The sequence below is a fragment of the Cyprinus carpio genome, chromosome A15 (assembly GCF_018340385.1).
Source record: "Cyprinus carpio isolate SPL01 chromosome A15, ASM1834038v1, whole genome shotgun sequence".
Classification (NCBI taxonomy): Eukaryota; Metazoa; Chordata; class Actinopteri; order Cypriniformes; family Cyprinidae; genus Cyprinus; species Cyprinus carpio.
The window spans coordinates 14,087,771-14,115,528 of NC_056586.1; the positions used below are offsets into that span (position 1 = coordinate 14,087,771).

Consider the following 27,758-nt stretch of genomic DNA (forward strand, 5'->3'; position numbering starts at 1 on the left):
TCACTTCCAGCAGGAGCCTTGGCGAGGACACTTTCCCCTTGCCACACAGATCGCCGCGCAGATAATCGTAGCCAGATCCTCAGAGTGAACATCCGAGATGGACGTCTCGCCGCTCAGGGACACAGCATACCGGGCCCGACTGGGATGGAGGTTTGGCGCAGGGAAAAGCAGCAATCTACGACAGAGTACAGGGACTCTTGAGTTCACACCACACTGTGGGCAAATTATCGCAGTGTCTTCAGAGGGAGACTGAAAAGTATGTTTTACGAAGGTCCAAAACAGCCATGGAAAATAGGATTGTCCATGTCTTGAAGTAAAAGGGTGTGAGGAAATAAATAGGTATTATCTAATATTAACAATGAAATGCGCCTGACACACAAATAGAATCCACATTTTGCGTTTCAGGCGGATAGTCTCCAAAAATGCCACTACCGGTGAATTGCGGAGAGTACATACCAAGTAGACGAATTGTTGACTAAAGTCATTTATTATTTGTTATGCTCCTTCGTGTACACAAATGTAATCGTCGTCTTTTCATACCGTTCCATTTGAACCACTGAGGACAGCTGGACCTTTTCTGGACCGAGGTCTTTTCCCACTACATTTTCTGGACATTGACACAGGTAAGTTACTTGGCAGTCTATGGGGACCATCCAAGACACCATTACCCGGTTGTTTTCATCCAAAATATAAAATCTTAAATTGTGTTCTGAAGACGAACCAAATCTCTTTGTACATACTGTTTGGAACCGAACATGGGGGTCTCTCGGGCACAATACACCAGACAATGATCAATTGACAAAAATTTATATTTGGGGATGGAGTTATCCTCTTTAATGTTTTCATTGTCCACTTATAAGCAATTTAATTCATCTTGTTTTGAGACCAAGTATTTAAGGTCTAAGACATAAAATGCCTTTGGAATATGGGTGCCTCCAAAAATATCCCTGGAAAAAACAGGTAATCTGATGAAAAGATCCCATTTTCCCATCAAAACTGCACATCAACTGATTCTTGAGGCTGCTTGGGTGTGTTTTTTATGGCATGTTGTTAAATTTTGCTGAGCGAAGCTGTTTGCTCCTTTGTGGGACATCAGTTGGGTTTAACTGTTGGGTACGTACGAGTAAGTGAGGGGGATTCCATTTTCACTTCACTTAAGAGGCGTTAAAACATGGGCAAAGGTAATGGGTACGAAGGTGAAAAGGCCCCAGCATAATCTGGAAACCGGCGGCAATGGTTATAAACGCTTGAAAACACAGGCGGATGTGCGGATAAAATCCATTGCACAGGACCACAACCCCATGACTCCAATAATGTGCTGTGAGCCATCAATGCTGAGTGGTCTTTAGCTCTTTCCCCTTGGATTGACGAAGCGCCTATTGTTAGACTGGAAACACGCTCTTGACTGCACTGAACGCTGTTGCTGTGGATGGCCTATGGGAGCCTGATATGACACCTGATGTTCCCTCTGTGTCAGACTTTCTGCTCGCTCCCACTCCTTTCACAATGTCTCGCTCATCAGGTGGTTTAACATAATGCGCTTTGAAAACCACGCTGCTTTGTGGAATGGCCCTGCTCCAGCAATCCAATTCTCCGAATCATCTCATCAATGTCAAATCAGCAATACCGACTCATCAGCATCAAACAAGGGTAAAGCTAATCATCTAGAGGTCCTTCTAGGCTTGTTTGCAAGCTCTGTCATAAGAGTTACTGAGTCACTGATAGAACCTGGCTATGAGATGCAAATCACATCATCGTTATATGAAAAGATCTGCCTTTTGATCTCCAATCCGGCTCTTTAAACACACGAGCACGACATACAGTTAAGGATGTTTTTTTTTTTGTTTTTGGGATTACTGCGAGGTGACCAGTTCTGATCCATCTCATAAGCTGACATCTCGAATCATGTACCAATTGCACTGTTTTACTTAAAACGTATTAGGCAGTATGTACTGGGGACTATATACTCATGAATTTCAAAGGGTAATAGGAAGTGTTATTCGTACACTAACTGGTCAAGTATCTTTAGGGCCTGCGTAAGATTTATTTAATGTAAAGTCACCAAAGCCGCTTTTTATTTAATCAATAAATACAGTAAAAACAGAAATACTGTGAAATGTGTAGTACCAATTTTAAAATTAAAATTCCTATTTGTAAGAGAAAATCTTAATTATTATCCTGTGAAGTAAGCCTGCCTGTTCAGCAAAATTCATTCCTCCAGTCTTCAGTGTCACGCGGGGATGGAAAACGTATCATTCAGATATCATTTTAATATGCTGATTATTGTGAATGCTGGAAAAACTTCGGCTGTATTTTTTAATTATTTTCTTAAATAACGTTTTTATAGACAATTTTTTAAAAAGACATTAGATAGGCCCCTACCACTTTTTTTCAGCATTTATTTGAAATCGAAATTTGTTGTAACATCATAAATGTCGTATACGCACTTTTGGTCGATTTAATGGATCCTTGTTCATTTATTTAAAAAGAATATCTTACTGACCGTAACATTTTGAATGTTACTGTTTTCATATGAAAATGACGCACGTTCCGTTATTTTGGAGTTGCTGCTAGCTTTAGCATGATAGCTAACCCTAACTTCAATTCTCTAATTTTTTTTTCTAGTGCTGTATCACAAAAATCCACAAAATGGGACAGATACTATACAGTTTCATTGCATTGTTTTGATCTCCAAAACATGGTGTGCTTTATTAGATACTGTATGTATGAAACATAAGGTTGCACTCACCTGACTCCCTTCTTTCTGCCAGAAAACTGCAGGAAGAGGGTTACCCTGGGTGCCACACTGAAAAGTGATGTTCGTTCCTTGAGCAGTGACTTGATCCTGGGGAAGTACGTCAATCTGTGGTGGCACTGAGGCCAGAGAGAGCAGAATGTAGCTGGTTAGAGAATTTGAAATATGTCATGATTTTACTCTGTCCTTTTTTGCTACTTTTGTTTATACAGATGGAGGGAGGGAGGAAAAGTGATGGAAAGTGTTGGCAAAATGACACAAGCTGGATCAAAGAGATATTAATTATATCTCTTTAATTTAAAAAAAGAAACATATCCATTCAAAGGTTTGAGGTTAGTAATACTTTCATCCAGCAAGGATGCTTTAAAGACATTAAAGACATTTATAATGGTCACAAAAGATTTCTATTTCAAATAAATGCTGTTCTTTTGAAAAAATGTACAGCATCACAGTTTCTACAAAAATATTAAAAAGCACAACCGTTTTTAACATTGATAATAAGATGTTTCTTGAGCACCAAATCATCATATAAGCATAATTTCTGAAGGATCATGTGACACTGGGAGACTGGAGTAATGATGCTGAAAATTCGCTTTTACATCACAGGATTAAATTACATTTTAAAATACATGAAAATAGAAAAAGTTATTTTAAATTTTAATTATATTTCACCATATGTATTTTTCCATCAAATAAATGCAGTATTCTAAGAATAAGCTATGTCTTTTTAAAAACATTAAATTACTGACCCAAACTAGAAATTTTAAATAAAATAAATTTTATTTAACTGTTGACATCAGGTAAAGGTTCAAAGCTATCCACTTTAATCTGGATAGCATAGTCCAGCTAATTTGATACTGGGAAGAAAATGTTCTGAAATCAAATGATTGACTTTGGCATATCTGCAAATTAGAGTTTGTGGCATTGCAGAGAAACATTCTGACAACTCTTGAAGAGACAGAGTATTTTTCTCAAGGGAAACATCTGAGAAGAAGGAGACTCGAGCAAACGTCTCAGGGGGATTATTTTATTTGCATACACTGTCCTCTGTTGTTTCAAGCACCTGATTCACTAAAGAAACTATACTAATCAGCTAAAAAACCAACACCCAAAAGTCAGTTTACAATCCAAAATGAAACAGCAGACTACCAAGGATTTGCTTACTTTTACTGATGATGACTGTTTGCGGCTGTTTTGTGTGAAAAAACCTTTCAATTTTGTTCTCTAAATCTAGCTTTCTAGTAGAAACAATTGAGATGTTGAAGAGACATTCATTTGTGATTCAGCTTTGCTATGGGTGGCTCTGGACATCCACTATTCATACTTAAACTTGGTTTGACTGAATTTAACCCTCACCAAAGCACCATCTACGCTCGCCCACTCTATAAAACATGAATTGGATTTCTCAGTATTTTAAATCACTTATCAGTTGAGTGCTGTCCTCTGAGGCTCATCAGCTCTGTGATTTGCACATTAGCTTGAGAGCTGTCGGAGTCCGATTTTAAACACATAGAGTCTCCACTCAGCTCAGATTAAAGCAAGTAATTAGTTGTGACTGAAAAGCAGATTCCGATGCTGGAGTCCATGGCTCATGCTGGGATACCAGTGGGATGCGCGGTATCAAAAAACATCTGTTTTTTTCAGCAGTGATGTTTGATGGGTGGTTACTGCTCAGTTTTATCACTCTGAAATCCAAAACGGAACCACCAACATTATCCAACAGCCCTTTCCCACCCACTTTCTAGTACGGCACTGGGCTCAGGCTGGGCGTGTCTTTGTTTAGATAACCAGACCGCTACCCTGCTGTTCAGAAACTTCACAGTAGGTTTGTACACCAGACTCAAGTGAGAGAAGGCGTATGAGAGCGTGAAAGGCAGACAGAAAGCGCGAGATCTGACTCATCTGTGTTGTTGTTTTTCTCCATTTTCACATTTTTTTCTGACGGGGCTACAAGCTCCCACACAAAAAACAACTCATGACGAGAAGCTGACAAAGATCAGGAGGAGAATAATAGTGTGGGGAGAAGTGGCTCAGGGCTAAAAGAGCCACTGCTCACGTCTGCATGGTGACAACTCCCAAGTGACAGATTGACTTGTATTTATGTATGTATGTCATCTTTAGTGATTGAAATAATGAGTTAAAGAAACATTTCAGAGTAGAATGAGGAGCCTTAAAGGGACAGAAGATAATTGTAAAATATTTTGCAGGTTTTTTTTTTTTTGGTCTTAAAAATGAAGGCCTTAAATATCCTTTTTAGCATTTATGGCTTGATGAAGCAACTTTAACATCCACAGAAACTTTCTATTCCACAAAACATTCTTTATTGTGGAAAAAAGGGTGTTTAGATTATTAAAATGTTCTATACATAGGTTCTTTGAAGAACTGTTTACTGAATGGTTCTTCCATGGCATCACTGTGAAAACCCCCTTTTGGAACCTTTATTTTTAAGAGTGTACAATGGAAGTCAATAGGGTCCAATGGGGATGTTGGTTTAGACCTCACTGACAAAAATACTTGATTTTTGGGGGGCATTTTTGCTTTTTATTTTGATAGGACAGTTGAATAATGACAGGAAGTGAAGTGGGAGAGAGTAAAGAGTCCACTAGCCGGGACTCAAACTCGGGATGCACATAGCACAATGGCGATAATGTATGTTCTTGACTTTTCTTTCACACAATTCTGAGATTTACATCTTTTGCAATTTTTCATCTTTTTTACCTCACACTGACTTTTCTTCTTAGAATTGTGAGGTTTATATCTTGCAATCTGTTTATATCTCACAATTATGCATTTATATCTTGCAATTATGAATGAGAGAGATAAAAACTCACATATACCTTTTACATTTTTTTAACCCGTGGCAGAGAAAGAAGCTTACGCATGAGGGTGAATAAATGATGAAAGAGATTTAAAGTTTTTGCATGGAAAATGTCTCTTTAACAGCCACAGAATTAAACTGGCACACCATTTCCCATTTTTAATACAGGGCACGTTTGAGATGATCCAGTGAACAAGGATGATTTGACTCATGACTCTATCCTGTTGGCCGTTTTGTTTGGCTTGGTAAAAGCTCTTGTGCACATGGCCGCTCATCGTGTGCGCTTGTCTGATGAGTGTAAAAACAGCAGATGTGTGTGTGGTCAGTCGTAATCTTCAGTGTGTTTAAGTCCACTGATGCCGTGGCTTTGCTCGCTGGTATGTTGGGAAAATGTTAAGCTGGAAGGCAGCAAACATCTGCTGAGAGGATCAGAGAAGACAGCTTTCCCCTGACAGACACAGGCCCTGTCAATCTAACATGAGCACAGGTGTTCTTATTATATCACAAAAGGAAGTAAAAAGTTAACAAAACGGCATACATAACTATTTCCTGATTACTGTGCATTTACATATGGAGATCGGCAGTATAATGCAGGGGTTCAAATGTAAAAACTCACCCCGTGCCAGTTGTGAGTAGAAACCCACTTTGGAGAGTAAATGAAAATAGTTACTCGCCAGTGGCTGTAAATGTTTGCATAATACTTCTGCATAATACCAAAGTAAATCTGTAAGAATTACAGTCACATAGTGGAATATTCCCACGTTAATCCACCAGAACGAAAATGTGAGGAATGAAATCCTGATTTTTGTGACAGGTACAGTTCCACTGAGACGATGGAGACTGGCTCATGACATGTGATTGCTGAGTGACATAAAAAAACAACACTTTGGGATTTTGTTGGTCATATTTTAGTTTTGGTGGATTAATATGATAAATATTCCACATATGTGACTATAATTCTTACAGATGCATTACAGCCGTATTATGCAAATGTTTTCAGCCACTGGCAAGTAACTAATCTCATTTATTCTCCAAAATATTACAAATACTGTTTGTCACTAATATCAAAGAAAGAAAATAAATGCTGAATATATGTATATACTATAGTATACACTATGTAATTTACTCACCATTGGCAGCAGTTTTGACAAAACCATAATTTGTTCATTCAAAGGCTTTCAATTTTTACCTCTAATTTTCTATTTTACACCATTTTTTACACCGAGGTTCAATAGATGACAGCACTGAATTCAGTCTCAAAATCCTTGTAGCTGGTAGAATGTAAAGCGAGGGGTCATGGGTTCGAACTTTAGGTAATGCTATCACTGTTTTTGTAAGCAGTTGTTTTGGATAAAAATGTCTGCCAAATGTATGCATGCAAATGTAGCAGTCACTGCTTTTAAACCGTTTTTAAAATGCTCATGTCTCGGTGTTTTTAATGTTAATCAGCTGCACTGCATTAAAACGTCTTATTTCACGAGCTCTGATAAATCCATATTAATCTAATGGCAGTATCAGGGTAATGACTTGAAATGTCTTTTTGAGGCATTTACACACATTTTTATTATACCCCACAATGCAAAACAGCAGACATAAAACAGTCTGTCTGTGCCACCTTCTGAGGTGCGGCAGCATGCAGTCAAGGGGAAGGAAAGGTGTGGTAAGGATGAAATGATGGAAGGGCAACAAAACATCAAGGCAAATGAGACCAGAAAATTCACAAATGAGAACATCAAGAAAATGGCCCTGAGTCAGAAAATGGTTAGTCAGAAAGAGAGAGAGAGAGAGAGAGAGAGAGGCAGAAAGGAGGCAGTAGGAAGGAGATGGAGAGCAGAGCTGCTTGGTCTCATCTTAATTCAGACTGGCAAAATAACTGGAGGATGAATTGAATCAGGTCTTCAGCTACAGCTGCTTCCCCTAGCTTGTGCCAGTTAGCTTCCCATGCAGTTTTCTCTCTCTCTCTCACACTCACTCTCTCTCTCTCTCATTTCTACTCACACACATGCAAACACAGACTTTGCCACGTTCTATTAACACTGCCTCTGCACTCCGGCAGTTTGCTGAAGCACACCGTCTCTCTATAACAGCTGTCAAATACAGTAATCCACACGCTTTAACATAAACTCCACATAGTTGCTCAGTTCCAAAACATAGCAAGCTGCCTAAGTAGAAAAGTCCGACAATAATCTCACTCACCATCAAATCATTCCAAACCTGTATGAGTTTCTATTTTCAGTGGAAACCCAAAAGGAGATATTTTGAAGGATGTTTTTCAACCTGTTTTTGTTCATACGATGAATTGGGTCTAAAAGCAACATTTGCTCCCCACTGACATTATGTATTTAGTTTTTATGTATGTACTTATTATTTATTTAGTATTTATTTTTATGTTTCACATACTAAAAGAAAAAGAAAAAAAACTGTTTTGGAAAAACATGAGGGTGAGTAAATGATGAAGTTTCACATAAGCTCAGAGAAAAACTAAATCCAAGATGGTGGCTGAGGTGTATAAAGTATTTGATCTTAAAATGTACAGTACTGTGCAAGAGTCCTAGGCCATTACTACTTTCACCAACAAAAAACAAAAATGGTTTTAAACCAGCTGTTTCTATCTATTGCTGTGGTGTGTCAGTTGGAAATATGAGTTAGTTAATATTTGCAAACATTCTTTTGGCCATTAATTGTAATAATCCAGTTAGATTTTTGTTTGCAACAGCCAGTGCTCCACACAGAGATCTGAATTAATGTTTGGAAATGTAAACTGATATTTCCTACTGAAACACTACAAAAGACAGAAATAACTGGCTTAAAATCTTTATTTTTGTTGGTGAAAAAACTAATGGCCTAAGACTTTTGCACAGTACTGTGTATATTTAATACAACACTGAAAAGTATAAAGAAAAATAGTTCAGTCTAAAAAAAAATTGTACCCAGTGTTCTTGTATTTCATGTTTATTTCAGTATTATGTTAGCTTATCAACATGCTAACATGAACTTTAATGAAACCAATTGTGAGTCGAGTCTCTTGCTATTTGTGTTTGTGCTTTGTGTTGCTGCCTATGTAAAAAGATTCTAAATCACTCACTTTCATGGCAGTCAGGATCCCAACTTAAAGCAAAATTATACTTCGGTTTTATGGTGTATGCTATACAGTGAGCATTGCATAAATATCATAAGTCGCATATGTGTTTTCATTTGAATGCATATGCTAAGTGTTTGTGTCAAAACTTAGTATTCTTTGGGCTTAAGAAGTCAGCTGGCTATCTAGCCAATGAGGCAGCACACTAGAACAGAAGCTACCACTTCAGCAGCAACAGAGGAGGCTGATCAATCCTTCCTGGTGACTTCACACAGATCAGACTGATTGTGCCTGACAAATTCAAATGGCTGAGGTGAGGTCTGTTTTAATGGAGAAAAGTGGCAACATATGCTGAAGCTAAGAATATCAGCTTGCTTATTTGTGATTCATATTTCAGGTGTGCTGTGATGTGTCAACACACGTGTAAAAGGATGCATGCCTGTGCGTCTTACCGTGGACCTGCAGCACAGCGGATGCTTCGGTTTTGCCCACGCTGTTTTCTGTGACACACGTGTAAGTGCCCTCGTCCTCTGCTCTGACCCTTATCAGACGCAGGCTGTTGTCACCACGGATCTCAAATCTACTCGGCCGAGAAGGTGAAAAGAGACAGTGGTTGTCCGTGAGGAGAGCAGATTGAACAGTCATCACACATTCCTCCTACAGCCTGTCTACATCCCTCCGCTCTCTACGAGGACATTTCTGTGAGACTCCATCAAATATGCCACTGTACCGCACTGCATTCTGCCCCAAACTATAGGAAACACTAGTTATATTTTTATTCTTGGGGCTTGGGGCTTTTGCCACTTTTTTTATTTGACACTAGAAAGGAGACAGAAAACTATTGGGGGAGAGAATGGAAATGGGATCTAGATTCAAGTCAGGTTCACTGGCGGTCATCTTTCTAGTAAAACAGCTACAGCAAGCGATCCATTTGAATGGGAAAATACTGAAACCTCTAAAATTGTTGGCCAAGAACTTCTTTTAAAACATGCCTTGCAACGATGCCAATAACATCTAACAACCGTTTTGCTTCATTGGTTCAAAATCACTCTACAATGTGACTTCCGTGTTCCATTGCTATATTGAGAATTGGAGTTAATTTAGCAGGGAAAAATAATTCTAGCCACCGTGACTGCTAAGACGGATTGTCATTAAGCTGTCATGATGAGTAGTAAACTCTAGTCTGAAAAGATGAGTTACCGCAGCTGCTGCCAACAATTTAGTGCCAAAAAAATTTGTTATATCATTTTAAGTTTTTAAATGTGATTAAATATAATTTAATTGACACATTTAAAGCATTATAAGATCGGAAATACATAAGTTATCGCATATTGCATTTTTCATCAGTATTGGGCAGCCCTACTTTATATGTGATTATGAAAGCATAAATTAAATATGTTTATCTTATAAACAATAATCAGCATACATAACACACAGTTAGAGCTTATCAAATATGTTAAATGGAAGCAGCACATTTCTTCATGAATTTCTTCAATTGTAACAGACTTTCAGCGGAAGAGGGACAGAAATCTCTCAGGTTTTGTTGTGTAATTCTGTATTATGCAATAAATATTATTCCTCAGTTTGAGGTTTATTTTGGTTATTGAGCTTTCTGCTTCTCTAACTCAGTGGAAATAGGAAACTGATTTTCTAATCTGTCACTACATTAATTTCATTCAACCGGCATTTGAGCTCTATAAAGCTGCTGTAACAGCATCACAAATGTTGGTTGTAAGCAGAGTCTTGCCTCCCCCGCGGTTAGTTCTCCTTCGAGTTCTCTGTTCCAGCGGACAGTCGGAGCCGGGTCTCCATGAAAACCTCGCATAAAAAGTCAACAGTCTTCTTCACCCAAAACAATCTGATTCACAGGTCTGCGGATATGAACACTGTGGCCTCTCTGCTCACACAGTCACACACATATCACACAGTGATTATTTTAACTCCTTTGTGGAACCAAAACACTGAGCCAGGAAATTGGACTTACCAAACACAACGAGTTCGGCTGGATCACTGTGCTCTCTCTCGCCCCACCATATTGGATGTGCCTACGCACACGTACATGCCTGCGTCACTTTTCCGGGTGTGAGAAATCATCAGCTTACAACCACGCATCTGAAGAAAAGAAAAAGAAATATCACACACATCACTTTATTATAGTACAACTTGTTTTGATTCTTTAAAAAGATTTTTCAGTATTCAGTATCTTCTTCAGAATAAGGTTCACTCAGAAATGTATTCCTCCATTTTTCTTGGTTATTCAAATGTTAAGGGAACATACAAACATTATGTGAATGTAAATTTTGAATGTCCTCTGAACATTCTGAAACAAGTAGTAAATTTTAAAAAAAAATTTCAGATGAAAATGTGAGTGCGTTTTTGAATGCGTTTCTAGCCAATCAATGTCTCCTTATGTCACGGGTTAGTACCAGTCGTGTTGTAAGACCCCCTGCTCTGGAGTAGGAGCTAATTTGGTTTCTCGAAGAAGGCAGTCCGGTACGTAAAAACGCCAAAAAGTGGGTAGTTCCACAATTAGTTCTGGTGCTATGAAAAGATTCTCGCGGTGTGAAATGCCCTATTGAGATCACATGACCAAACTTTTTTTTTTCAGAAAAAACCAGTGTAATTTGAGTTACTTTGTTAATTATATACTATTATAGTATTTATAGCTGTTATTTTAAAATTTGTTTTGTGATTTTTTTATTATTTCTTTTTTTTATATTTCTTTTAACTTTATTTATTTTATTTTTTTAAGTAATTTTAATACTTAACTTAAGCAACATTTTTAATTTAAATTAAAATTTTCCATCTAGTATTTATATTTTTACTTTGTGCATTTTTTTTTTCTTTCAAAGAACAAAACCAGTTTCAGATTTAGCTGTAACAATACTGGTAACCAGCACAACATAAACAGAATAATGCTAAGTGCACCTTTCATTTAGACAATTTGCATTTGGCAGTGATGTCAGTGTTGATGGACAACATGACGTGACCAAGCGCACTGATTTATGTTTTAAATCGATGCTGGTTGCGAAGGGGTGGAGTGATGTCACTGCTGCACTACAACCTAATCATCACTCTGTGCCAACATTGCACTTTCTGCTATTGACTCACAGTGATCCTGCCGTCCTTGTCATTGACACGAACATTGTTCCTCTTCCAGGAAACGGTGGGCTCAGGGTGACCCCTGGGAGGGACGCACTCCAGCACAGCAGGTTCTCCTGCTGCCACCACCACATCATTGGGAGGCTGGCGGAAGTCATCCCTGAGAACTATGGGAGATTGAGACAAGTGTTAGCTGTATGCTGTGTTGTTTTTGTTTGGAATGTTTTCATCTTCTCTCCCTTGTGTAAGGTGTTTATTTATGGATCTTCATTGAGGAAACTTGGGAATTGTGAGTCAGAGATGAATGAGACGTCTTATCGTTCGCTTTCTCTCAGCTCGTGTCCTCAAATCTCCTGTGCTCATTCCTGCATGTAATGCCTTGGCTTTCTCATCTTATCAATTATAAAGTGTTTTTATGACAACACATACACATTTAAATGCAGCTGAATAATTGACCACAGAAAAGAATCATGACATGAATAGGGATCTGTTCCAAAACCTAGTAAGCTGCTTTCTATTTACACTATTGTTCAAAAAGTTTGGGGTTTTTTAAAGAAATTAATACTTTTTATTCAGCATGGATGCAGTGAGAGTAAAGACAGTTACAAGGATCGTTGTGATACTGTAGACTGGAGTAATGGCTAATCTGCTATCATAGGAATGAATTACATTTTTAGAATATATAAAAATAAATAGTTATTTTAAATGGTCAAAAAACATTTCAAAATATTAATTTTTTTTTCTGTATTTTGATCAATGATTTCTAAAGGATTGTGTGACAATGATGGCTAGACTAATGGCTGCTGAAAATTCAGCTTCGCCATCACTGGCAATATATTATAAATACATTAAATTTTTTTCAAATGTTAAATTTGAAGATCTCTACATAGGTAGCAAACACAAATAGTGCTCTGCATGACAAATACAACTCAGAATTTATGTCAACAGTGTATGACATTAGCATGTTGCTAAGCTAGCTACACAATTCTGAAATATGCATAAAACACACATACATTTGCTAAAATTATGTTTTTTCGTAATTAGATTATTTATTAACTATTAGCCTATTTTTGTAAAGAATAAAAAAAAAGCTACACTAAAATCAACATTTCACTCTCCTTGACTTGACTTGACAATTACAACAGCGTTTGATGTTAGCCTGTTGCTAACCAAACAATCAGCTTGTCCCGATGAGCATAGAACTATTAACTATTAACTATTAGACTATTAGACTATTAGACTATTAGAGTATTAGACTATTTTCAGAATTAATTATAAGTATGTTCCTCTCACTTTGTTGGCCTTATAGGAATAATTTATTTATTAATTTATTTTTATTTTATTTTTACCAAGCCTGCCCCATAGCATTCTGGGATTGCCACTCCACAAAACAATTGTGTGATGCTGCCTTAGAATTTGGGGAACACAAGGTATTTTGTGTTGCATTCATGTTGGAAAGTTGAATGCTCATAAACACAAAATAATAAATACAAATTGGAAGTTCCTGATTTTCTTTGAAAATGTTAACATTTTTAAAGGATTTTCTCTGAGCCCAGATTTCTGAATAGGGGGCATCAAACAAGGCAGACTTAATGGATGCTGCACCTGTAGTTGCCAGTAAATTTGTTGAAATTATTGTTTTATGCTGCATTTTTATGTGCAAAAGGTACAATACAAATCAATACAATTCAAATCAGAGTGATTTGAACGCACCTGCCATCATAATTACAACTTCACAACTCATAAATACGAGCTTACAACAAATACAACATAAATAGGCAGCTCAAAGTTGAGTTTGAAACAACTTTAAAGTCTCAAAAAACAAAATCCAACAGGGAAGCCCAATTCTTTAACTCTGAAGACAGCCAAATTCAACAATGGCTGGTTGTGCTGACCTTACTAAGCATCAATGTTAATGGCAAACACTGTAAACTCTGCCCCCTTCTCTTTTCTATGCCTAACCTTCACACTGAGAGCGAATGGCAGAATGCTACATTCCCCGCTGTCTGGCTTGGCAGGAAAAGTTACCCATAAATCCCCATGAGTGGTGATTGACAGATTAAAAATGCGACCCCTGCTCTATGGCAGCTGCCTCAGGGGGCCCTTTGAGTTTCCTACATCAAAGAGTGAGCTCCTACGGGCTTTAGACTCCCACCAGCGGCTGGTACAGAGCCTCACACACACATACAAGCATAAATGCCACTCATATTCTAATCTCTCTGAAATATAAATGCATTTCGGTAATAACGCACTCCACCACACACCGTTGTCCACAAATTAATCACCAATCTGACAGCTGCAATATATTCTCGTCTTATCTCTTAAACACTTTGTGGATGAATTTTTTCGATTAACACCTCAATTATAAGGTGTAATCTCACCTGTCGTGGGCTGCAAATGAAACCGTAGAATGTAAAGCATGAAAATGATTCCAAATAAATAAAATTCAGCCATCGATTCATATTTATGATATGACCTCTGCAGTATTTCCGCTGTATTACTGAGTCTTGGCTACATCATCCCTTGGCAGACCTTTATAAATGCAATGACTTGTGATAATTACTTATAAATATTCATTGAAATGTCATGTTATTGGTGAGATCCAGAGTGCAGAGTGCTCCATTTTCTTTGTTAGTTAAACTCATGCTCATCTCCTGCCTATGAATATTCATATCTTTCAGGCTGGGACAAATGGTGTGGGTCTGTCTATGGGCAGTAAGTGATTCACGTCAGGATTTGTAGTGCTTCACCCAACTTCACCACTCCACCATCCAACACAATCTGCCACATTCCTGTTCACTCAAACCATCTTCACATTTTAGATTTTTAGAGGCAAATCATTATCATTGTTGTGTCATGGTATTCACTAACTACTCGCAATCCAGATGGGCAAATTTAATTAGCTCACTGCCATTCTTTTTTAGCACAAACATGCATCCTTTCTATGCAAAGCCCACCGGCAACTATAGCTGCCACACTTTATAGTTGTCATTTTCCTTTTGTAAGTATTTTTCTAGATGTTATCCATGTTATATTTCTCAATGACATGCAAGAAAACAATCAAATAAAGGATTTCAAAGAAAAAAAAGGTATTCACTTCCTTCCTGTTAAATGAGGCTGTCAACTTCCTACCCCTACTTCCAGAAAGCATGGTGAAGACAAACCCTCCCAAAGAAATTTAATTTTCATGTTACTAATAAGTATTTTTTATTGACATATATACACTGAACAAAATTATAAATGCAACACTTTTGTTTTTGCCCGCATTTTTCATGAGCTGAACTCAAAGATCTAAGACATTTTATATGTACACAAAAGGGTCTATTTCTCTCAAATATTGTTCACGAACACAAGAAGTGTTAGTGAGCACTTCTCCTTTGCCGAGATAATCCATCCACCTCACAGTGTGGCATATCAAGATGCTGATTAGACAGCATGATTATTGCACAGGTGTGCCTTAGGCTGGCCACAATAAAAAGCCACTCTAAAATGTGCAGTTTTAATGTATTGGGGGGTCTGAAAACCAGTCAGTATCTGGTGTGACCACCATTTGGGTTACCTGTTACATTACAGTACACTGCATAAAATTTCACTTACCACATAAACAGAGTAAGGAGATATGACTGAGGAGGATAGTGAATGATTTGCAGATCCCGAGCACCACTGACAAACATCTCATCTTGTAAAAATGTGTTGTAAGTATTGCTGCTCCATAGTATAAACAGAGTACGTGTGATCGCAAATCTCAAAGTGAAAGTGAAACTAAAAAGCGATCGTGGATCCACAAGCTGGTTTCAATGCCAGGCATAATAGCAGCTCCCTGATGCCCGCAATTTATATACAGAATAATTAACCAATGACATAACTGCAAAGAGAAGTTATTAAAATATGTATTTTCCTCCCATCACGTATTTTATTCCCTTAAGGGGCTTCCATATACACGTCATTTTCTTTCAGAACAACGGTACACGGATGCGGCGGATTGATTGTGGGGGGTATGGGGGGATAACGATGTCAGCTCATCGTCTACTGCCCCACCCCTAACCGCAGTAAAAAAAAAATGTAGGAAGAGGCATGTTATTTTTTTTAAGGATAAATTCATTATAACTCATAAATGGATTTTTTATACAAAATATAGTAATAAAGAAATAAGTGCCTGAAACCAAAAGGCAATTAAACAACAGATTTGACATTTACTTGAAAATGCTATCAACCAAAAAAAAAAAATTCATCCCCCAAAGGCTAATTAGTTTTTTTTTTTTTTAAAACTGACTATAAAATGATTCACTTGTCCTTTTCCCCCCGTTGTCCAGTAAGATCTGCTGACTCTTCTCCATCCACCATTGTCTATCACTGTTAAATAAGCATCCACTCATTCCCTTGGGGCCTCTCTAACAAGTGTACAAAACAATGCACAGGTCTTCCCTAGCATATAAAAGTATTTTGTTTTTTACAAGAGAAAGAGCGCAGATGTTGCAGAAAAGTGCCCAAACCAACGGCACACCCAAAACAGACATCTGCCCCATTCCACAAAAGCCATCTCACCCGCGTGTGGATCACCCTCCAATCAATGCAGATCCGATAATGAAAGCTGATGCCGAGGGTGACTGATGGCCCCCAACACAGAAACATAACAACAGTGGTGTAATGCATATATGCATGCATGAGCTTGCAAATTGGCAGTGTGACATTCTTTGTCCCCTGCAGGTCCACTGTGGTGGCCCCGTCACGCTCCTGAACAGGATTTAACTCGCAGGAGGCAATTATGCACAAGCAAAGACAAGGACAGGCTGTTCCCAAACAGCCCCACAGCGTGTTTGCATTTTTCAGGAGAAGCCATGTGTTATTCATGAGCACTCTGGTTAAGAAAAGAGAGGGTAAAATAGTTGTCACCGTTTACCTAGAGCCGGCCAGCCTGCACACAAAGCTCGTATGTGCCCTCGGCAATACCACATGCATAGTTATGGGAAAGAATGATACACGCTTGGCTCTGCACCAGGGTTCGTCGGCCCTCCTTGGCGTTGTGTTCAGGAAGCCATTTCTTCCCCCCTCTCATCCTCTACACTTATTATGAAGCACATAAAAGGTAAAGCAATGTGATTTTTAATCATCTGTGAGGTGAGTGACATGAGCAGAGACACTCATTAGCTTACAGCTGAAAGCCTGAGTGGGTCACATGACCGGACACAAAACATTACAGTCATTCTCTCTTAATTCTGGTTGGCTTCCCTTCCACTGAGCAGACCATGCACAGCAAAACCATCATCATCCCTTACATATGCTGTATAAGCCAATTACTTCAGATGCTAAAATTAAATTAGCAATAACTTATTCCTTATACGTTGGCTGTGTCTCAAAAACCAGCAACATATTTTCTAATTATTTTCTGTGTGCACAATGATAAAAAAAAACAAAAACAAAAAAAAACATGAAAAAAAGTGTCAGGAGTTTTCAAATTAGGAGGTTGCAAATTGGTGCTCGGGGGGGTCTGCAGAAAAAAATTGCTGAGGACAAAAGTAAATTGTGAAAAGCACATATACTAAATCAGTTTGAATTAAATTTAATGTTTATCTTCAGCTTTCTATATAACACTACAGCAGTATTTTGTTTACTAAAACTATTAAAAATATTTTTTTTAATTCAAAAAATATGAAAAGAAATGAATAGTTTATAAGTTTTTGATGGATAAATTTATTGATCTTTATTTATTAGTAAATGTTGAAATTAAACTAAATGTTAACGTAGTTAACTAATATTAACAAATGCTACCAATAAGTTCATAAATATTATGAAAACAGCACTGCAGCATATTAAGGTAATTTATTTAATAATTATTTTTTACATTACACTATAAATGTAATAATAAACCCATAGATATATATATATATTATTATATATAAATATATATATATAATATTATATATAACTATCCTATATATATATATATATTATATATATATTATACACACACACACACACATACACAATACTGTATATATATACATATATATACTGTATGTGAAATTGTGAATAGAAATTATAGAAAATATACTATCTATCTATCTATATCTGTAATATTTATATGTAAATAAGCTATACACACACACACATTTGGAAGATGTGGTTTTACATGTACTCTCCGATCCATGGCATACTGGTTTTAATACTGTACAAACTGTGTTTTCTATCACCGTAGACCTAAACTTACCCTCACAGAAAACTACTGTCATTTTTTTAATTTCATAAAACAACACCATTTAGTGTTTTTTTAAGCCTTTTGGTTTATGGGGACACAGGAAGCCATAAACCATGATTTTTTGTAGTACACATGTCATAATACACATTTGTGTCCTCAAAAACCATATATACCAAAACACACACACACACTCAATGCATGTAATGGACCAAACAGCTAATATATGTTTACCTGTCTGCTCTCTTTTACATTATAGCTCAGGATAGTCACTATTCATTTTTCCTCATTAGTCGCATTAGTCACAACACATGTTGATGGAAACTTGGTATCTGACTGGTACACTGGTATTCCCAACAACTCATGATTTTGAATTATGGGAGTAAAAGGACAATTCCCAAGCTGATCTCTCACACAGGTCGGGCTCATTTTAAAAGGCTGGAAGTCTTTGTTCTCCGCCTCCCCTGTTGAGATCATGCATGATGGTAAATGACAAGCCTGTTTGGGATGTACATTATTAATAGCCCACCACTGACTCACCATGCGCTCTTTCTCCTTCTTTACACACACGGCCGCTTATTTGCATCCCCCACTGTAGAGACCCACAACACATTCGCCCATTTGTGACTCAGACGTTGGTCTTTAAAAGGACAATCATTCTAACCTGAAGAAATCCGTGTCGGGTTTGACAAGCGACCATCTGTGTGTTAGTGTGTGTGTGTGTGGATTGGGAGGAGACTTGTTTTAGGCTAATTGAAGCACTCCTACATTTACAGCCTGACAATTACATGCAAAATTATGCTAGCCGCTAACATGTAATTTATATGGTGGTGCATGAATGTGGATGTCATTGTGAAAGGTATGGCTGGCCAGATTCTGACACACAGCTGGAAGGTGTGTGCAGAATAGACAGGATGTTGTTATTGTTCATTTCAGAGCCACATAAATAAATCCATCCCAGAGGTGGGCTAGTCCAATGCTACGTTTTTCCCCCTGTTGAGACTCGGGTAATCGACCCACCCAGAGAGACGGTGTGACTGGGTTAATCCATACTTTGTTTGTGTTTACTTCCTTTTGGACTGATAACATCCCATTCAACATCACTTTCCGGCTTTTTATGTGCTTTCTTGAACAATCAATAAATGGATGGAACTTGGTCGAAATTGTCTCTGAAAAATTAAATGCAACAGCTGAAATGTAACACATTTGACATGAAACAGACAAAGAGCATGGAAGATATGCGATATAGAAAATGCTTTGGTTTTGTTCAACAACACTGTGCATGCAAGAAATCCCATAACAGCCCTTCAGAGGGTTTAGATAAGAATGCATGGGGAAAGATGTATTAGGGGAAAAGCTGCCAGGAGCATCATTACTGTATAATCCCACACTGGGTGAAAGAGGGACAGCTGGGTCTAGAGCCTTTTAAGCAAGTTTTATTTTTCATTTTGTCCTTCTTTATCTTAATCCAGGCTCAGGGAACGTGGGCAGTTTGCTCCCCCAGACAGACTGCCACATTCAATGCTTTGAAATAGATACAGCTTTTCTCTTGCATAAAAGCTTCAACACAAAGCTGCTATTTTGATAGAATACGTGAATGGATTTGCATTCAGGCCAAGAGCTAAATATCTAATTCTGCCAAAAATAAATTAAATAAATTAATAAATAAATAAAAAAAAAGACAGAAATAACAGGCTTCACCAGTCGCAGTTGCCATTTGTCATCCTGCCATTATGACAAGCGTCAGATTAAGCATTGGTCCTGTGGCATACATATGTTAGGTGGATATTACTGTATCCCCCAATATACTGTAGTCTATCATTGCATGGATTAATTTGTGTATTTAGTGTAAGACCCAGATTCAGTCTTCTCTTACTGATGAACCCTTTAATATTACAGAACAACACCGGCATTTCACAAAATGCACAAATCTTTTTGTTTGTCAAAGAACTTAAAATAAGGCTCTTTCAATGCTTTTGAATATAAAGAGCGATTTATACTTTCTATGGCTGTTTAAACCTTGATGAATAAAGTGAAATTTTTACATTTTAAATTTTAAAATTTAATTGATAATACATTGATTTTCTTTATTCTATGAAACCCAAAATAAAATTTTCACATAGTTTTGATCATTATTATCCATTCTTGTTAAAAATTGTGGGCACAGATCAAGACAAAACTAATGTGTTTCCAAAAATTCTCTCTCACAGGATGTTCACGACTTGACTAGAACAGTTAATCACATCACACATGTGCCTAATACTGAAAAACATGAGTGATTCACCAATAAACAAGCAACAGAGTGAACATTTCATAGCTCAAACAACTCTCTGTGTTTATGAGTCCCATAAGCTGAAATATCTAACAGATGGCCATGCCACATCATACTTGTCGTGTCAAAAACTGCCCTCACTTATCACAAACATGCTGATCCCATGTATACAGTTCAATTTTTTCCCCCACCTCAATCCGCTTGCTGCTATAATCTGAGCTGCAGGACTAGACGACATCTTACGAGAGATGTGTGAAGGATGCTCGCCCTCGCCCCTGCCTTCACCTGTTGTACCCCTCAGGATCCTCCGTCTTCATAAACCACCTGCTCTGCTCTCATGCTGCGATAGCGCTGGCAACTGTCCAGCTCTAATTAGCACATTAATCACTGCTGAGGAGGGAAGATATGGCTGGCGGTGAGCTGGGTTTCCTGGTGTATGACCCGAGTCTCATCTTTCAACAAGGGACGATCCCTTAATTCACGAGGTATTGTGCAGCATGAGCTAATATCCAACCTGATTTGAGGCTCGTAGGAGTGCTGAGTATAAGTCTATATGGACTCTAGAGAGCTACAAAACGATTCTCTTTTCTGGCTTCAATCGTACATAATAAATCATCTTGCCAAGTCTTTTTGCTTATGAACATATTTTTTTCGAATGCTGTGATTATGAACTTGGGATTTATAGGCCACGTAGCATCATTCAGCAAATCTTGGTGCCTGAAAAAAATCCAAATTTGTAAAAACTGAGGTTTTTTTTAATGAATAGTGAGATATAACAAGATTTTTGGTACCTAAAATACTGTGCAACAATTGGCTAGTATTCTCCATTCCTGCTTAAATATGAAAGAGCTATTTGTGAGGCTAAGTATGCAGAATTCAGGATAAGATATACCACAGAGTGCCATGATTGCAAATCATTTTCACCCAGGCAATGCTCTGCACTCAGAGTCTCTGGGATTGTAAGCAAAACGTCTGTAAAGGCTCTAAAGGCCTCGACTCTCCCCCGGCAGTTAAGGATGTCTATTTTTAAGAACTCATTTCATTTTTGAATAGGAAAAAACACTTTAAAGGGGTCATATGAGCAATTTCAAGTTTTTTCTTCTTTTTGGAGTGTACAACAAGCTGTTGTGATAGATAAAGATCCCTAAAAGTTGCAAAGACTGGAAGTCTCAACCCAAAGAGCTATTCTTTATAAAACCACACACTCACCTAAAAGCTTCGTTTAAACATGCCCCCACATGTCTACATCACTGTGTGGGAAGATTTGCATAACATCGCCCAATGTATACACAAGAAAAGAAGGCGTAACTTTGATCTCTCACTGTAGTATTGTTCGGCGCGCTATGTCATTGGAGACGATGTGTGTTTCGTTGTGAAAGCGAAACTACTTTGATTGGCCTTCCAAAAGAGGAAACAACTAGCAATCAGTGGTTAAGTTGCAATGACAACACTGTTCCATATTTTTTTTTGAACAGTTCAAACCCAAATATTTCAGATGATGTGTTGCAGTGCATGTTATGGAGGACGGTTTCCTGCACCTGGGAGAGTACAATACTTCTGTGAGCACAAAGCCTGTTTCTATAAAAATGGGGCAATTCCAACGTTTTGCAAAGGAACAGTCTGGGTTGCTTCTGACTCACAAGCCTTTCGTAAGTACCCTTTTCATATTTTAAAGAATTTGCCACTGATGATTTAAAATCCAAGTTTTGAAGCAGTTGTAAACTAACTGTTCACAATATTTTAAACTAATGTTAACAAATGGAACCGCATTATAAATTGTGTATTGCAAAACGATGCAGCTTGAATAAAAAGAAAAGAGACTGGTCTTGTGGAAAACAGGCCCCAGGGAAAATTGCTGCTTTGTGTGTTTAATGAGCAACTTTGGGGAATAATTAGTTGTGCATTCCTCTTCTATCAACAAACTTTGTCCTAATCCAGTTTTTTCTTCTGGCAGTGGGGCTGAATATAGTTATGTTCCTGTGCCAGAGAGCTGGATTAACGGCTGAGCCAAAGGCCCAGAAGCGCAGTCACACAGTCAGGAGGAAAACACTGTCACAATAAGCAAAACCTCACCAGCAGACTGCCACAAAGAACTCAATAACAAAACCTCAGGGCCATGTCTGAGAGGGATAGATTACTTTTATTTCAGATAGCTCGCTCCATCCAGAATCACTAACCAGGGTGGAATTTCATCAGAACGTACTATACTGGCTACTTCCAGCGAGGCGTTTTGGCTAACGGACCCCACCTCTCCTAGGTAATGCGGGGCAACGCATGTATAAAACCCCCTCGTCAGGTTTGCTGCGGCGTCCGTGAACGATGCGGAGGAAAAAAAGGGAGCCGCTGGGGGCAGCAGCATGCGGTGGGAGCGAGGGTCCCCATCCTTATCAGTTTAAACATGCTCGCCATCTTTATACCACTCGCACCGTGGGCGTGGGCGTGAGACCCTCTGCCTTGCAGTTCAGGGTTGGCTGGCTCCACCCTTTGACACAAATCAGATCACGAAGGGATCCTCCGTTATCCTGGGGGGAATGTCATCCAAACGTGGACGGGACCACTGTGAAGAACCAACAGTTAAGGTTAAAAGCAACTGGTTAAAATCATCTGGCAGATGTAATGTAGCATAAATACATTTGATAAGGTACAGTAATTCTAAAAATGGCCCTTACAATCCCAGGAGAACAACTTACTGTCTTTAGTGGAAAAAGTACATTTCTGACACTGAATACATATAGTGCCAGAAATGCTACTTTTCCAATAACAGTAATATTTGTCTCCTGGGATTGCAAGGGCCATTTTTAGAATTACTGTACTTATCAATGTATTTATGGTTTGTCTTCCATGACTAATACTTAAATTAATTCAAATCAAATCAATAATCAGAATGCTACTAAGCTGTTTACCAGTAAAAACCTTTGATCAGATATCAAGTAAACCTATTCAATGCAAAGTGGGCACAGAAAACTGAAAGCTACATTTCTGTTTTTCATCACGGCGGTGGGGACTAATCTAAACCGCTGGCTATTACAATCATGGCACCCAATAGATACGTGTGCGTGATTGGTTATAATGGCTCAACGCTGCAAAAGTATGCATAAAAAGAAATATATTTGATGCAGCGTGAGCAGATTCTAAAATGTAATGTGCAATTAACACTTTTAATTTCAATTTCATGGTTAAACTTTTAATTGTGAGTGGTGATAACAGATTTAGAATTTATTGTACAGATGGGGGCATTCATATTTTGAAGTTGGGGAGCTATTCTTCATTTTAACGGCAATTTGCCCCAAATCTCTGTTCATTCGTTCTGACTCTGATTTTTTATATTAAAAAATACTTGGATAAAAAAAATCCATTTGATTAAAAGTCTTTAGTATACTAAAAACTAGATGAGTAAGTTTGAGAATAAACTTTGAAGTTGGCTTGAGAAAGCATACCCTGAGATTGAAGCAGCAGTTTAGCTTGAAAGTTAGAAAGTGTAGATAGATATACTGTATATTAGATAGATGTTCACAGTTTGTTGCTAGCATGATTTAGCACATTGCTTGCATGTTTTTTTAGCATGATTAACAGTGTTGTTAGCATGAGCAGTCACACATTGGTAATATGGTAATTTTTTTTTTTTTTTTGCTATACAAAGACCACATGTTGCTCCTATGATAGGTCATTAATGGTTTGGATAGTGATAGACTAGCTTACGCATTTCTATAAGTCTTCAATGTACCAAAAGTTTTGATCCAATCAATCAACAAGTCCATGCGCCATGTTTATCATTGTTTTGATTGCCGGTTAACGAAAGTCATAAGTCTAATTCAGAAACACCGAGTCAGACGAGTCTGAACGGTCTGATCCGACCGGTTTGTTGAGTTTGTCAGCTTGAAAAAAGCTCTCAGGAGGCCTATACATTTGTCTCAAGTACTACATTCATGTGCACATAACCTTCATTACTTAGAGTCTATTGTTAATAACGGTCATCTTTCTCCTTCCTCTACTCAAACATAATGAATTTTAGCTAAATTGCATGGTACTTGTTTAGCTACATCCTGATGCAGTTCTTAGTTACGTTTTAGTTATCTAATATATTACTCCCCCTGCACGGTTCGCGTCCGGAAACCATTGTATATGTGGGTGGGACAAACCCACCCCTTTTTTTTAAGACCAATGATATTGGACCCCCACTTGCTTTTTAAAACCCATCTCTTAATGTCAGCAACAATATGTTGCCTTCGCACTTTTCAACGGTGCCCACTCAAAATCCATGTTTTCCTCACTTGAGGACCAGTGGCCCTAATAAAAATTAAACTCCATTCTAGTGTTGTCACGGTACCCACAATTTTTTCAGTATTCGGTTACCGATAGAACCAGTGAAAATGCCCCACGGTAAATCATTACCAATTCCGGTACAAACGCAACAACACCAACAACATATGCTAATTAAAAAAAAAAAAACAAAACTTTTATCAAGTAAAAAAAAACACCTTAATGCCATTCCTTTTATACTACATTTAACAATACGTGTTTTTAAAAGTCTTGTTCTATAAAAGTACATTATATTATGAAACTACAGTAAAACAAAGTTTTCACCCAACAAATTTAAATTTGTCTTTAATTACAGAAATTTAAACCACACTTATTTTTGTTCAATAAAACGGCGGATTTGATATTTAAAATTAAAAACATGTACGATAATATTGAGAGTGATTTAGTCTCTTTAACACAAAAAGTTTATTAATTTTTATCAACAAGAGTAGTAGCATTATCACATACATTATCACTAAAAAATAATGTAATTTCCTCCTTCAGGGAACTCGAGCTGCGTCAAACGCTTTGGGGAACGCGTCTTAGCGTGAGCGACTCTGAATATCGTGTGTAATCAGTCCAATGAAAGAGCATGACGTCACGGGCGGGGTGACGTAAGCGACCAGAAGCTATAAAAGCACATGTCGTGCAGCTGGCATCAGCTTCGCGTCTTCAGCAGCGCGCTGTGGGTGATGTGCCTCAGGTGCTTGTGCGTCTTAGTTACTGTTGTCTGTCCCGTAGAGGCTCCAAGTCAGTCTAAGAGCAAGGCGAAAACTAAACATCTAAGGCCGGAGCCGATCGCGTTTTCAGACTGTGTGTCCCTCCCCTCCCACGTTACATAACGAGCGGGCGATACACCAGGCCTGTGCTGGTCGCCTGGGTTCGAAGCCTCCGAGTCAGGCTCTCGAGGGGGCCGACTGTCCGCATTGTGAGAGGATGTGTCTCAGCGGCTGCTTCGTTCCCGGAGGGCTCTCTTCGAGGAGGGAGCCTTCGCCAGCGTTCCCCACGGTGCCGGCCCCGCTTCTGCCGAGGCAGAACGGCAGCTGCACTCGTGGGGTTCGCAAGTGGATCTGACAGAGGGAATGGAGACGGGCGAGTCCCTATCTCCTTCCACTTCTGCCAGATCCGGCACCCAATCTCTGGAGTCGGAAGCACGCTTCTGGGCAGTTCCTTCCACCCAGGGAGAGGGATCGACACCCGCCTCTCTCTTCCTCCGAAGGAGGTTGATGTGGAGTCTGTCGAGCAGGGATTCGCCACCCCAGTCGCCTAGGTATGAGGAGCTCTGGAGGTTTTGTGACCTCGTGCTGTGGCCTAATTGACGTCTTATCTGGCCCGCCGAGAAGACAACTGATACCGCAGAAAAGCAATAGCATGGAATCGCTTTTCTGCCGGGCGAGTCAAACCACCTCCTTTGCCGGCGGCCTTGTCCGTTCTTTCCCGATCTAACACGAAGATGATCGCTTAGATCGTGGATACGTGTCCCCTTGTCAAGAGCTCGCCGCTTACATCCCCTCGTTCAGCTTACGAACAGCTATGTCGTGGGGAATGGAAGAGCGACGGCTACAAGCGATGAGCCAGTGTAACCGATACGCTCGGCGCTTCTGTCCCACCGTAATGCCTCTTCTCTGAAGGCCCCGGCTTGCTCCAAGCCGCTCAGACCAACGTCGGCTTTTGGTGGGCAAAAGGGTATGCGGCAGCGGGTCAGCTGGGATGCGTGTCTGCACACCACGGCGTGTTACGGCTTACCAGGTCCGACCGGGCTGGAAGGAGCTTCTGAACGAGGGAGAGGAGATACAAGTCCCCTTACATCAAAGAGCTTAGAGGACCCGCTTATGATCTTCCCTCCCGCACCAAGGAGCCCCCAGCGCTTGGCAGTCCATGGCATCTATGGTGGCCGCGGAGGAAGACCTTGATGTCTGACCCTGTCCGAAATGAAAGAGCGGGACAGTGTCTGCCTTAATGGACGCGCCCTATCCATCCTTCTGGCACTGTTCGGACGACGCAGTCAACACTGTCTTGACAGGTTTTTTCAGGAGGCTCGCAACAGGCGGCGGCGTTCCAAAAGTCCTCCCTCGTCGCTCCCTCAGGGGCATCTGGGCGGGAGGGCCCCAATCCGCAGCCGTTCCATAATGAGGCCATCAGGCCACCATGCGCATTTCCTTCCTAACACTGAAGGAGCGTTGACTGATCTTTCGTGCTCACGATCGCAGGTCCGAGGAGATCAAGTCCTTCTGACATATCATCCCTCCACAGGGTCAGGTTATGTTTCAAGAAGTGAAAGCCTTAGAAGGACCCAATCGGGTGGTCTTCCTCCTCACTCTCAATCCGATTTCACGCGCTAGTCCCCCTGAAGGATGGGGGAGACCGCTCATAGCGATTGGGCAGTCCAGGTGGCAGCTCAAGCATGGTGTCGGCAGCGGAGAGAGGTTGACACTGAAATGCCTCAAAGATGACTTTTCTTCCCAGTCCCCACAATCGAGGCGTATGAAAGTTCGGGACAGGGAAGTCTGCCTATCGAGTACTTCGCTTCGATCCAGCTCTCACCCCTGGCCAATTCACAGTTGTAGATGCGGCTCTGGAATGCCTGCGCAATCATGGCACCGCAGCTCAACTATATCGGATTGACAGGTTTCAGGAGGGGCTCGGCATCGAGATGTCAAAGTCTCGCACACGCGGGGGAGCTGGTTCCGAATTGCCTTAGAAGATGTGTTTCTTCCTCCTTTGTTCATGAGAACCACCTATCTGCGTTAGTGGGAGCTCCTGGTCGCGATGCAACACGATTGTCGGATGGTCGTATCCCTCACTGGCTGGGTCCAGTCATGAGAGAGTCAAAGAAGGCCAGTGCCCGGTCAAAACAATTTCAGAGATTGTGGGTTGATGCAGCTCTGTGATAGCGTCGGGCCATCTGACATGAGACATATCAATTGGCTCAAGGAGAAATGCTAGCAGTTCCATCCGAAACTATCAAGTGGCGGCGCTGCCTCAGTACATGACCACTGAGTTGCTCAAGGGGGGGGCCACTGGTTCTTCCCCCGGGGGGCATCACCAACTAATCTGTGTCACGTGCGCACCGACAACACACATGCGGGAGCCTCTTACACAACCAGGTCCATTGTTGGAGTCTTGTCTGCGCCGGAGGCCCCTTCTGTGCGGTCCAGAGTCCCCCTGCCCTGCGGTGGGGAGCAACTCGACCAGAATGCTAGCAGAAGCACTAAGCATTGGAGGACCTGGGATCACCAT

The 27,758-nt window shown here is 39.6% G+C and overlaps 1 pseudogene; it reads right to left on the bottom strand.

Moving 5' to 3' along the window:
• Positions 1–27,758, bottom strand: LOC122147785 (annotated as a pseudogene).